Source organism: Zingiber officinale, chromosome 8B (genome assembly GCF_018446385.1).
Source record: "Zingiber officinale cultivar Zhangliang chromosome 8B, Zo_v1.1, whole genome shotgun sequence".
Classification (NCBI taxonomy): domain Eukaryota; kingdom Viridiplantae; phylum Streptophyta; class Magnoliopsida; order Zingiberales; family Zingiberaceae; genus Zingiber; species Zingiber officinale.
Window position 1 is genome coordinate 66,700,292 of NC_056001.1, and position 10,635 is coordinate 66,710,926.

At 35.3% G+C, this 10,635-nt stretch overlaps 1 long non-coding RNA gene and 1 pseudogene across 1 annotated transcript; both read right to left on the bottom strand.

Moving 5' to 3' along the window:
* Window positions 1–4,281: 4,281 nt before the first annotated feature.
* Window positions 4,282–4,817, bottom strand: LOC122013925 (annotated as a pseudogene).
* Window position 4,818: 1 nt separating this feature from the next.
* Window positions 4,819–5,132, bottom strand: LOC122014450. Its single transcript, XR_006120679.1, has 3 exons — window positions 5,075–5,132; window positions 4,935–4,976; window positions 4,819–4,859 (listed from the first exon to the last, which is right to left on the bottom strand). It is a non-coding gene; the product is annotated as an uncharacterized LOC122014450 (long non-coding RNA).
* Between the last annotated feature and the right edge of the window lie 5,503 nt (window positions 5,133–10,635).

Sequence of the window (10,635 nt, forward strand, 5' to 3'; positions counted from 1 at the left end):
ACGAAGAAGCCTCGTCTTCGGATCCAATCCTCGCTCCGGAGTCGAAATCGCCAAGAACTCCCCTCGAATCGCCTAGAAATCCTCCCAAGAATGGGAGGATACCACCAAATCTTGCCTTCTCCCAAAGGGGAAGAGATCCCCTTTCAATTCATGAAGGAGGGTTTAAATAGAGGAGGAAATCGGGCGCCACACGGCCCCATGACACGGCCGTGTGAGATTCACACGGCCATGTCCAGTTCCTTCTCTGCCAAAGCTGCACGGCCGTGTGACTCACAGGGCCAGGACCCTTCTGTTCTCTGGAAATGCTACACGGTTCCTCTGGAAACCTCACACGGCCATGTAGATCTACACGGCCATGTAAGGCATCTGCTCTAATTTCTTCAAATCAAGACACGGCCGTGTGAGATTCACACGGCCATGTCCTCTTCCCTTCCTGTTAAAACTACACGGTCGTGTGTGGTACACGACCTGATGCTCTCTCCCTTCAATTCCTTCCAAGCTTGTCCGAGGACGCATAATCTTCACCAATTTCGACTCCTGTGTACAGAAAATGCACAAAAAGCAGATCTCCGAACCAAAAGAGTAAATATGCTAAAAGGAAAGCTGGAAGTATAAAAATGCATAGATCAAGCATGCTCAAAGTATGTAAATGTGCGTAAAAACATGCATAAAAGAGTATATAATCTACGTACATCACAATCTCACAAGGTATTCATCTATTCTAGCCCTCACACTCAAAAATGCATATAAGTAGAGCTCACTTAATGTCACTCACAACATTTCACTACCATAAGCTTGCTTATTTTCTAATTCTCCACCACTATAAACATAGCATACATGAATCAAAAGGATTTTATCAACAAGAATTGAAATGAAATAAAAAAGAACAATGAAAATGAATGAAATAGGCAAAAGAAAAGAATCCAATGAAGTATATGAGAAGATGAGAGTATTGGAAGAATATACTTGATGAGTTAACCAATTTGATGTGAAAAGAGATGAATATCATTTGTCATTACCACTTCAAAGTATCAAGCTAACCTCTCCTTCAATTTGATGACCAACAAAGAATCTTGATACTTATCTCCACCTTTGATACATCTTTTAATTTGCCAATTTTCTCTTTCCTATTTTTTTTTTTTAATGTTTTTCCACTTCAAGTCTAGCATTTGGAAGTTCAAAAATAATCTCAAATCATGAAGAATAATTCCCTCCCCCACACTTAAAACATTGGTCATCTCGAACAATAGAATAAATCACAACTAACTGAAACACTTACACGCACACTTCTTGTTTTCATTCTGCATTCTGCAGAATCTGATCTCTATCTCTCTCTGTTTCTGTGGTGTATTACAGGTACAAATGTCTCCCAATGCAGCAGAAAACTCTCCATTTCTGAACAATACAACAATTTTAGATTCAAGTTAAAGTATTTCTGCATCTCCAACATTCGAAAACTAGATTTAATTCATTCAAATTACTTATCAATGAGATAAAAATGGCTTAACTTAGATTTAATGCATCTCCAACCCCTCATTAGTTTCTTCAGAATGTATGCCACTACTGCTGTAATTTCAGTTTCAGAATTGTGATTTCTGAATTTGCAAAACAAGAATTCTAACTTATATCCACTTCTGTATTTTAGAATTCTAACTTATAGAACACTTGGATAAGGAAGAATAACATGTGTCAATGAGAAAACAAGAAGTTTACTAGAGTTCATCAATAACCAGGAAGCTATACAAAAAATATTGCACATAACTAATCCAAATTGAGACACAACTGCTACCCTGCAACCAATCACTTGACAGTAGAAGAATCTCAACAAATAACTTCCAAAAGTGAAGATGCCAATTAGCAATGACAAGACCGGAGCTTCATTTCCAAAATTAATTTGGCACTAAACAGTATAGTACAATTGGACAACTCTAGGTTCATTATATGCAATGCAGTTTCAACCCAAAGCTTTATATCCAGTCCAATATATCCAACATCAGATTCAACAAAACTAGATTATGAAATATGTAGCTCAGTTTCAGAACTAGGTAGGCACAAACTTCTTCCAGCAACTTCCAAATCAGAAATCGGATTCAGTTTCCTTGTGTCTCATTGGTTTCTATGCCTTACTGCTGGAAAATCAGAACTTCCTTGGTTGTAAAGTTTTGAATTCCCCACAAAATCTCACTTACAAATTCCATTTCTGCAGATTTCTGATTTAATGGACTAGTTCCTGATTAGCTTCTAGCTTTATAACTCAACCAAACTCACTGATTTCAGCATTGCAATGTTGTTGCCAATTTCAGAAATCAGCAGCTCCTGCATTCAACTTTCCTTGAGATTGCTTATGATTAGAATTTGCAATTAACTCTGGCACAAAACAATATTAACTTGATACTTTGCTGCTGGTCAATGAACTCATTAAAATCAGCACAACAACCATAGCCTTTTGTAAATTCTGAATTTAATACCAAGCAAAACAACACCTGATTCAGGAAAATTAATAGGTATTGAATTCCTGTCAAATCCTGAATTTAGATACTCAACTCTGTCAAGGACTTAAAACACCAAAGTTTATTCTCCAGAAGGGGTCCTGCTGTACCATTAACAGCAGTGATTCAATTCAGAATTCAAATTCCAGAATTAACAACCAGCAAGTTCTTCATTAGCTTTTACTGTAATTTCAACTGGAAGTGTTGTGTGTCAATTGCAACTTGATACTTCAAAATTCTATCAAGCAGGTGTGTAAAGAATTAAAAGGTAGTAACATTTACTTGAAACTCAGATTCAGAAGTTGTCTTTGTGCATAAATTCCATAGAAATAAACTCACATAGTCCAAGTTGATACTTCAATTTCAAGAATAAACTTTATTGTAAAAGATTGCAGTTTCAAGCTTGATTCTTGCAGATTTATGTTTCTGCAGCCTACTCTAAGCACGCCTTTTCATTGACACCAGCAATGTCCAGATTCAGTCATGTTCACTAGCATTCCTTCAGCCTTTTATTACTCCACAAATTCAGTATCTATTCTTGCAGAATTCAGCACAGCAGCATCTCCACTTACTGTCCTTAGTACCCTTCACTACCCCAACTTACTTGCTTCAATTCTTCTATCTCCATTTAGGTTTACTGTTAACCACATTCTCAAAAGGATATAGTAGAGCTCCTGGTTAGCAGCTCTAACATAATGTTCAGATTCAGCATTTTTAACACCTTCCAACATATGTCTCTCAAAATTTTGAATGTATCAACATAGTATCAATTCTTAAAATTCAAAGCCATTGGAGCTTACTTTTGACATAATAAAACTCAAGATATGGATATATTTAGCACAAAACATTTAGAATCATTCATTCACAACCGAATTTTCAGAATTTTGCACCACAAATACCTCCTAAAATCAACCCTTGCTCAAACATTTTCCAAACCTTAATCCATTTCTGGATTGTACATAATTCATACACCTCCCCCACACTTCAATCTTTGCCCATCATCAAACCATCTAACTCATCAAGATAGTCAACCAAATCCCTCAATGAAATAGAATGAAGACAAAGCAAAGTGATCAAGGGTCAAAATGCTAGAATGCACTACAACAAAAACCCTCATAGACATCGATTTTCCACCGATGTCTATTACATTTTCGACCGATGTCTATGAAAGCGATGTAAAAGGTCTGTCATTTTAGACATCGGGTTAAAACCGGTGTAGTATCACTTAACAACATCGGGTGTAAAACCGATGTAATATTATATGTTAATAACACCAGTTTTGGTAGCGGTATACGACCGATGTAATATTAGTTAATGACACCGGTTTTACAGCGGTAGAAAACTGATGTAATATCATTATTGTTTAACGACACAAATTCGATTTTCGAAATAGTGAAAAACCAATATTATCATCAAGCAAATCATAAAATTAAGTTAATATTATTAATTCATTAAGAAAATCACAAATAAAAATGCTACACACCAAGTCAATATTTATATAACCAACACATAAATATTCTTCTTACAACATAAAAAGATAATAGATATTGTGCACATCAAGTCAGTATCCACAAATTACACATAACTATTCTTCCTGAGGGTGACAACTGATTAGTGATTCTTTGTAAAGGAGGCTTCAATCTTAAAGGAGCCACTGGAGGCTTTGGGAACTTTGCAACATCCTTCTTGGTTGTCCTCTCACCATTTAATTGATTCTCCATTTCTCTTACCTGAATAAAATAAAACAAAATAATCTGTTATAAGGCATCTTAAAGGGTACCATGCCATTTGGTTAAACTCGCACCATTGGTTCATCAGGAGGATCATATTGGCCAATCCAGTCCTATGGCCAATCAACAAGATGTGGCATTAAGATTAGACAATGCATGAATATAAAAGCAAAGTTTAACTTACCACAGCAGGAATATCAAGTCCACGAGCAGCAACATCAGTGCAGAGCAGTATATACCCTTTTCGGCTTTGCAGAACTCAAAGAATGTACTAGTTCGTTTCTGCTGCTTCTGCTTTCTATGGATATCGAGACAATCGACATGAATGTATCTGAGAAGCTCAGAATGGTACTTGACCAAATTGCATGAGGAGAAGAAGACCATTATCTTCTTTGAAAGGTTCCTCTTAAGAAAAGCATACAAGACCAGAAACCTTTTATTGCTAGGCACAACACAATAGCCCTGCTGCAACCCTTCGACGGTCACCTGAGAAAGATGAATTCGTGTCAACCTTGCTATTGACGAAACAACCGAGTAAAAACAATGATAAAATAAATCTGGAGATTACCTTCGACCTTCCATCATCAACACCTACATATACAGGCTTTTCCTTAAATGACAAGTTTGCAAAATCCTCAACCTGCAATTTTTTTTATAAGTTAAAGAAAATGAAAACCAAAATGATTATGAATAGTAGTTAGAAAGAAATAGAAACCTGCTTAGTTTGGGTAGCTGTAAATAGAGCAGTTTGCCTTGTCTACGTATTAGGGAGTGAATGTGATAATTATAAAACATGATGCCGACTTTGTAACACTCCTATAATAACTATAAACCGAAGGGAACTAAATAACATACCTTTGGCAGCCGCTTAAATATTTGCTCCATGTCTTCCTCAAAGTTAGCCTCCAATATTCTGTCGGCTTCATCGATTATAAGAAACTACATTTGGTACACCAACACCCAAAATTAGTATCTCAATGTCAAACAAAGGAACATATGAAAATAATTATTGATCTCGTGGTTAGGATTAAACAAGCTAGCAAATAATCATTAGCATGGATATGCAATAAGATGAAACACGCAACTAGTTGGAGAACATAAGTAGAGCTCATTAAAGCAAAAAAGAAAAGAAACAACAGATCATTTAGTAAAAGGAACTCAATGAGTACTGAGGGCATTCAATGGAAAGGTATACAATTTCAGTATGCAACCACTTCAAACTACATCCAGTCACCTCCACTTTGCCATTCTTGTATCTTTCTCAATATGGCTAGCATGTTGTGCTGTGCTTAGTTACATTCAATTTCCAAAAACAAATTTCAATAGAACAATGATAAATGAGATTTTCAAAAAACTCTGCTGCCTAAAAATGCAATACCGGAGTTCTGTGTGCTAAAAGAAAGAACAATTCCTCAATCCAATAGTCAACGGTTAAGGTATTGTTTAAATCAGTTCCTCACTACTTTTTCTGCTATCATTCCATATAATTGCATAATTTATCAAAACATAAATGACCAGGAACCAAAACACTGAAAACAAGAATAAGCCAATAATTTAGATACATGGGATCAAATGCTTTACAAAAATAAACCATTTACCATAATTTTACTTATTTGCTCAGCTTTTTTGATCTGCAAATTTGAAATAATCTATTATACGGCAACTGATGTGAAAGAAGCTAAATATAGTGATGCATGATGTATAGTAGATTATTATGATTTTTCTTGGAATATATAAAATAATTTATTCACACTATCTTCAAAAAGATTCTACTTATATTAACATAATAAATTTTCAAAAGAATAAAATGAAAGATTCTTCCTTCATTCTTAAACCTCAAATCTAAGCAGCACGGAGGAGGCATGATTATAATTAAACTTCCACATAATCAATAGATGTGAATTCACATTCTGTTATCCGAATACATTAACACTAATTTATTGAAAGGTTCATTAAACATGAGATTGAAAAGGAACATGAATTCTTCCAAAAAAAAATAATGCTCCAGCTCAAAGGAGGTGCAAAATGTGGGCTAGAGAGCACCTAGAACCTTGGCCTGCATATTCCTTGACCTCTTAGATATAACTACAATCTTGGTAAAAATTAAACAGAATCAAAGCAAAAGGAATAATATTTATCCAACTCCAAGGCATCAAAAGAAAATCAGAATATCAATGGAAGAAGTAACAAATAACATTTGATCTTCACATACTTCAGAACAAATACTATGACAAATTGCCAAATAAAAACAAATGTCACATAATTGCACAAATAAAATTGAAAAAGAAAACCACCATTTATACAGATAAGACATGTCAATTCCTCACCCAAGTAGAATCCTTTACCATACTTTACCTCAATATTAATAACCATTAAATTGATGGGATAATTGACCAAGATCCTGATACAGATAGTAAAGTGTAATAGCAAAGTGTATAAATACAACCTGATTTAGATTAGGAATACTGAGAGAATGACCAAAATATAGAGAAAATATCAGTAAAATTTGTAAGGTAATCAAGTATAGTATTTCAAGTTCTCTCTGCAATCTATCAAAAATTATATTAGTAATTTCTTGTTATCAAAGAGGTTGAGATGAGACATGCATAAGACTTACAGAAAACTAGGTGTTATGCAACTTGTATTAGAACAATCTGCCAGCAATGCGTCCTATTCTTCTATAAAACAAAATTGTTATTATCTTCTCGAAAAATGGGATAATATGAAAGAGTACCAAAGAATTAACAAGAGATTAATAGAAGTGAACTGATAAGAGTTAAGACTACTGATTTACGAAGGAAAACATACTCATACAGAGGATCCAAATGCAGAAAAATAGGAATAAGCATTACAATAGAATTCTTACAAACACAGGAAAATAGAAACAATAATTAAAATTGAATTGTTAATCACATCAAAAGGTCCAAACCAATTCAAGTTTATCCAGTACTGCATATAATCCAAATAATCATTTAAGTAATCTTCATCGTGAAATCTTTGTAAACATGAATTGCTAAAATTCAATAACCACCTAAATAAAACCAATAGGGAGGAGCTTTAAAAAAAAGGCAAATCTACCAAAACAAAGGAAAATATCTTTGTTTATGTAAAGTAGATACTTTTAATTCCACATTTCTTGCATGCTTGGTTGCTTTCATCTACTGGAAATTGACAAAGCAGAATCAATCAAATGAGAAGGTAAGCAGAAAATATTTTGTAGCAAATAGTTGCTTACATGATCAAGAAGTGGAGATATTGCAGAAGCATTCACTGGATGTTCTATCACATACATCTGCATAGACAATGAAGACAAGAGGGTGATTTTCAGTCCAGGGAGGTGAGAGTATTTATGTAATTAGCATAGCACACTACAAACAGACAAGACGCTATGGTGTAATTTCTTATTTCACTTTTTCTTATGAAGTTATAGTCAAAACACATGAACTTATGTTCAATATCCTTAAAAGCATAGCAAAAAATCTACTCCTGGACAAAGAACCCTAATTGTCCCTCCAAAAAAAATGAAGCAGAAGCAAAACCAATCAAAGATTTGTACCTCTGACCTGAGAAGCGAAGTCAAAACCAAGAATAAAAGTAAATACTAAAAAATATTAATAGATCTACACCATCACCTTAATTTAACAAGCTTTAAACCCCTCAAAAGAAAGTCTAGCCATCAAAACAACCAGCGCGAAGAAATTCCAACAAGGAACTCAAAAATCCCAACAGATCTAGCCCAGAGCCGACCGATTTCCTCCAAGAAAACACTAAGAAACAAGCTAAGCATACAAGGATCAACAAGGGATCACCTCCGCGTTTGACGAGAGACGCCATGAGTGCAGACGACGAAGGAGCAGCCCCGAGGAGCCAAATCCGAGCACCAGCAGCGAAAACAACAACGGAATCAAGATGATTTCCGGGGAAAAGGCCGCCGACGAATCAACGGAGAAACCAGAAAGCATGAGGAGAAGAAACCCTAAGAGATGGAGCAACCCGCGAGAGGGCAAAGATGGAAGGGAGAGGAGAAGAGAAGGGGAAAGAGGATATGGATGTGGCTGTTTGGGAAAGCGGGGCATTCCGCAGACCTCACAAGGGAGTCGTGTGTTGATTCTGATCGGGAGAGGAAGGGGCGTCGATCTAGGAAGGGGAAGGACGGCGCGATCTAGGAAGAGGAAGGTTTAGGTTTGGAGGGAAGAGTGAAGTGTTGTAAATTTTGGCTAAGTATTGGAGGAAAAATTAAATTATTTTATTTATCATAGACACCGGGTTTTAAAAACCGCTGTTAAAATCGGTGTCTATTAATGAAAAAAAAGGTGCTCATAGACATCGGCTAAAAAACCGATGTCTATGAGCGAAAATCTGCACTCATAGACATCGGTTTTTGGAAAAACTGGTGTAAAATACTCAAAGACATCGGTTTTTGCTTAAAACCATTGTTGTTCCACCGATGTCTATAAGGGTTTTTCTTGTAGTGATGAGAATGTTAAAGAACATTTGTGGGAAAGAATTTAAGAATCATGAGGGAACAACAATGACAAATATCCTTTATCTCCACGCATACATATGCTATTGTGACTTTGAAAAGAAACTAAGCAAGTTCTAGAGTTCATTGTTGTAAGTGCATGCCACACAAAGATAAAATGTGTTTAGGCTTAAAGTGGTCATCTCTAGGTATTTTCCATGCAAACAAGCTCAATTAATCAAATTGAAATCCACAACCATTTTAACCAATATCATGTAAGAAAAACATCCAATTATGTCACATGACCTAAAATCGATGATCAAATTTAAGAAGCTTTTACCATCTTAAAAATATTACTAGAAAATTCCATGGAGACTTTTATTCAAAATGGCACGCTATGTAAACTAAGCAAAATGCAATGTATGGAAACAAATTGCAAAATGTAAAAACAAAGTGCAAATGCAAATTATAAAACTAAAGAAATGTATAAGGAGTTTATTAGACACAAAGCATGAATTAAAATGCAAGAGAAAGCAAAATTGGAACCAACTCCCCTTTCACTCCTGGTGGTTGAAGAAGATTCAAAAGAAGTAGCCACCCCGGAAGTGGAGTAATCATGATTTTACTCAAATTCTTCTTATTAATCTTTTTTCCCTTGAAAATTCTTTCTGAAGGTCTGAGGCGGTTCAGTTCAAGCATCCACTCTAGGAGCTTGTATTCTCCTACACAACATTAAAAGACAAGACCTCTCATATACATGTGGGATAAAAAGATAGGAGAATATTAGTGTGGGTAGAAAATTTATCAAGAAATGAATCACACCTAATGAAATCAATGAACGGTACCTCTATGAAATTTTCTGAAAAATCACAAACAATACTCACCTTGTCATCTTGAGAGGTACCTGGAGTGATGATTGTTACCTCTTCCTCATCAAATGAATGCTCAAGCTCTGGTTCTGGTGAATGTTCAACCTCCTGTGGTGATCCTTGGGTGCTTGGCTCCATAGCACAAGTCCCTACACTTTCATCCTCAATTCTTGGTGATTCTTGAGGTAATGCTTCCAGTAAGCACTCCCCTACACTTAAGTCATCTTCAAAAACGTGTTCAGAACCTGAATCACTATCAACATCTTCAACAACAAAATCGTTAGGATCATAAATTTACATAATTACATCATTATCACAAAAATTACTAGAAAAAGCATGTGAAGTGATGGGAGTAGGGTCAGGCCTGATAGAATTGCTACTTTCCATATCTACACTGGAATTTCGTGCTTGCAGTTGATTGATAGATGATGCAATTTGATCTAACTGAATCTATATGTTCTATATCCTTAAAAATTATTGCTCTTGATGCTCACTCATTTGTTACATAATCTCCCTGAGTTTCCATGTTGACTCATCCATCTGAGGATCATTTTGTTGAAAAGAATTTAGCAAAAATGATGTTGAAACTTCTTGAAACCCATATGAATTCTGGTAGACTGGATATGGCTCAATAAATGGTTCTTGTGCATTTTCATACTTGAAACATGAATTATCCACCCAATTAGCATTAAAACCATTTGAAAATGATTCATACATATTTTGTTGATCCATGTTTGGGTAAAACTGATACTCAGGCTGAAAATATTGATTTTCCATTCCACCTCTAAAATTCTGAAAATATGGATCCATGCTAAAGAAATCTCCTGTTCTTCACTACAACACTAAAACTCAAGATTAGAAGACTCAAGAGCATAAAATTTCAAACTCATGAAAATATGAACATAAAAGCACTTAAAAATTCAAGACAAGCCAACATGAAAATACAAAAAGAAATATGCAATCAATCAATCAAGATGCTAACAAATTAAAATCATTCAATGATCAATCCAAAATAAACACACACTACTAGTTAGTTGCTCCCCGGCAACGGCGCCAAAATTTGGTGTCGGTCTTTTTACATGTCA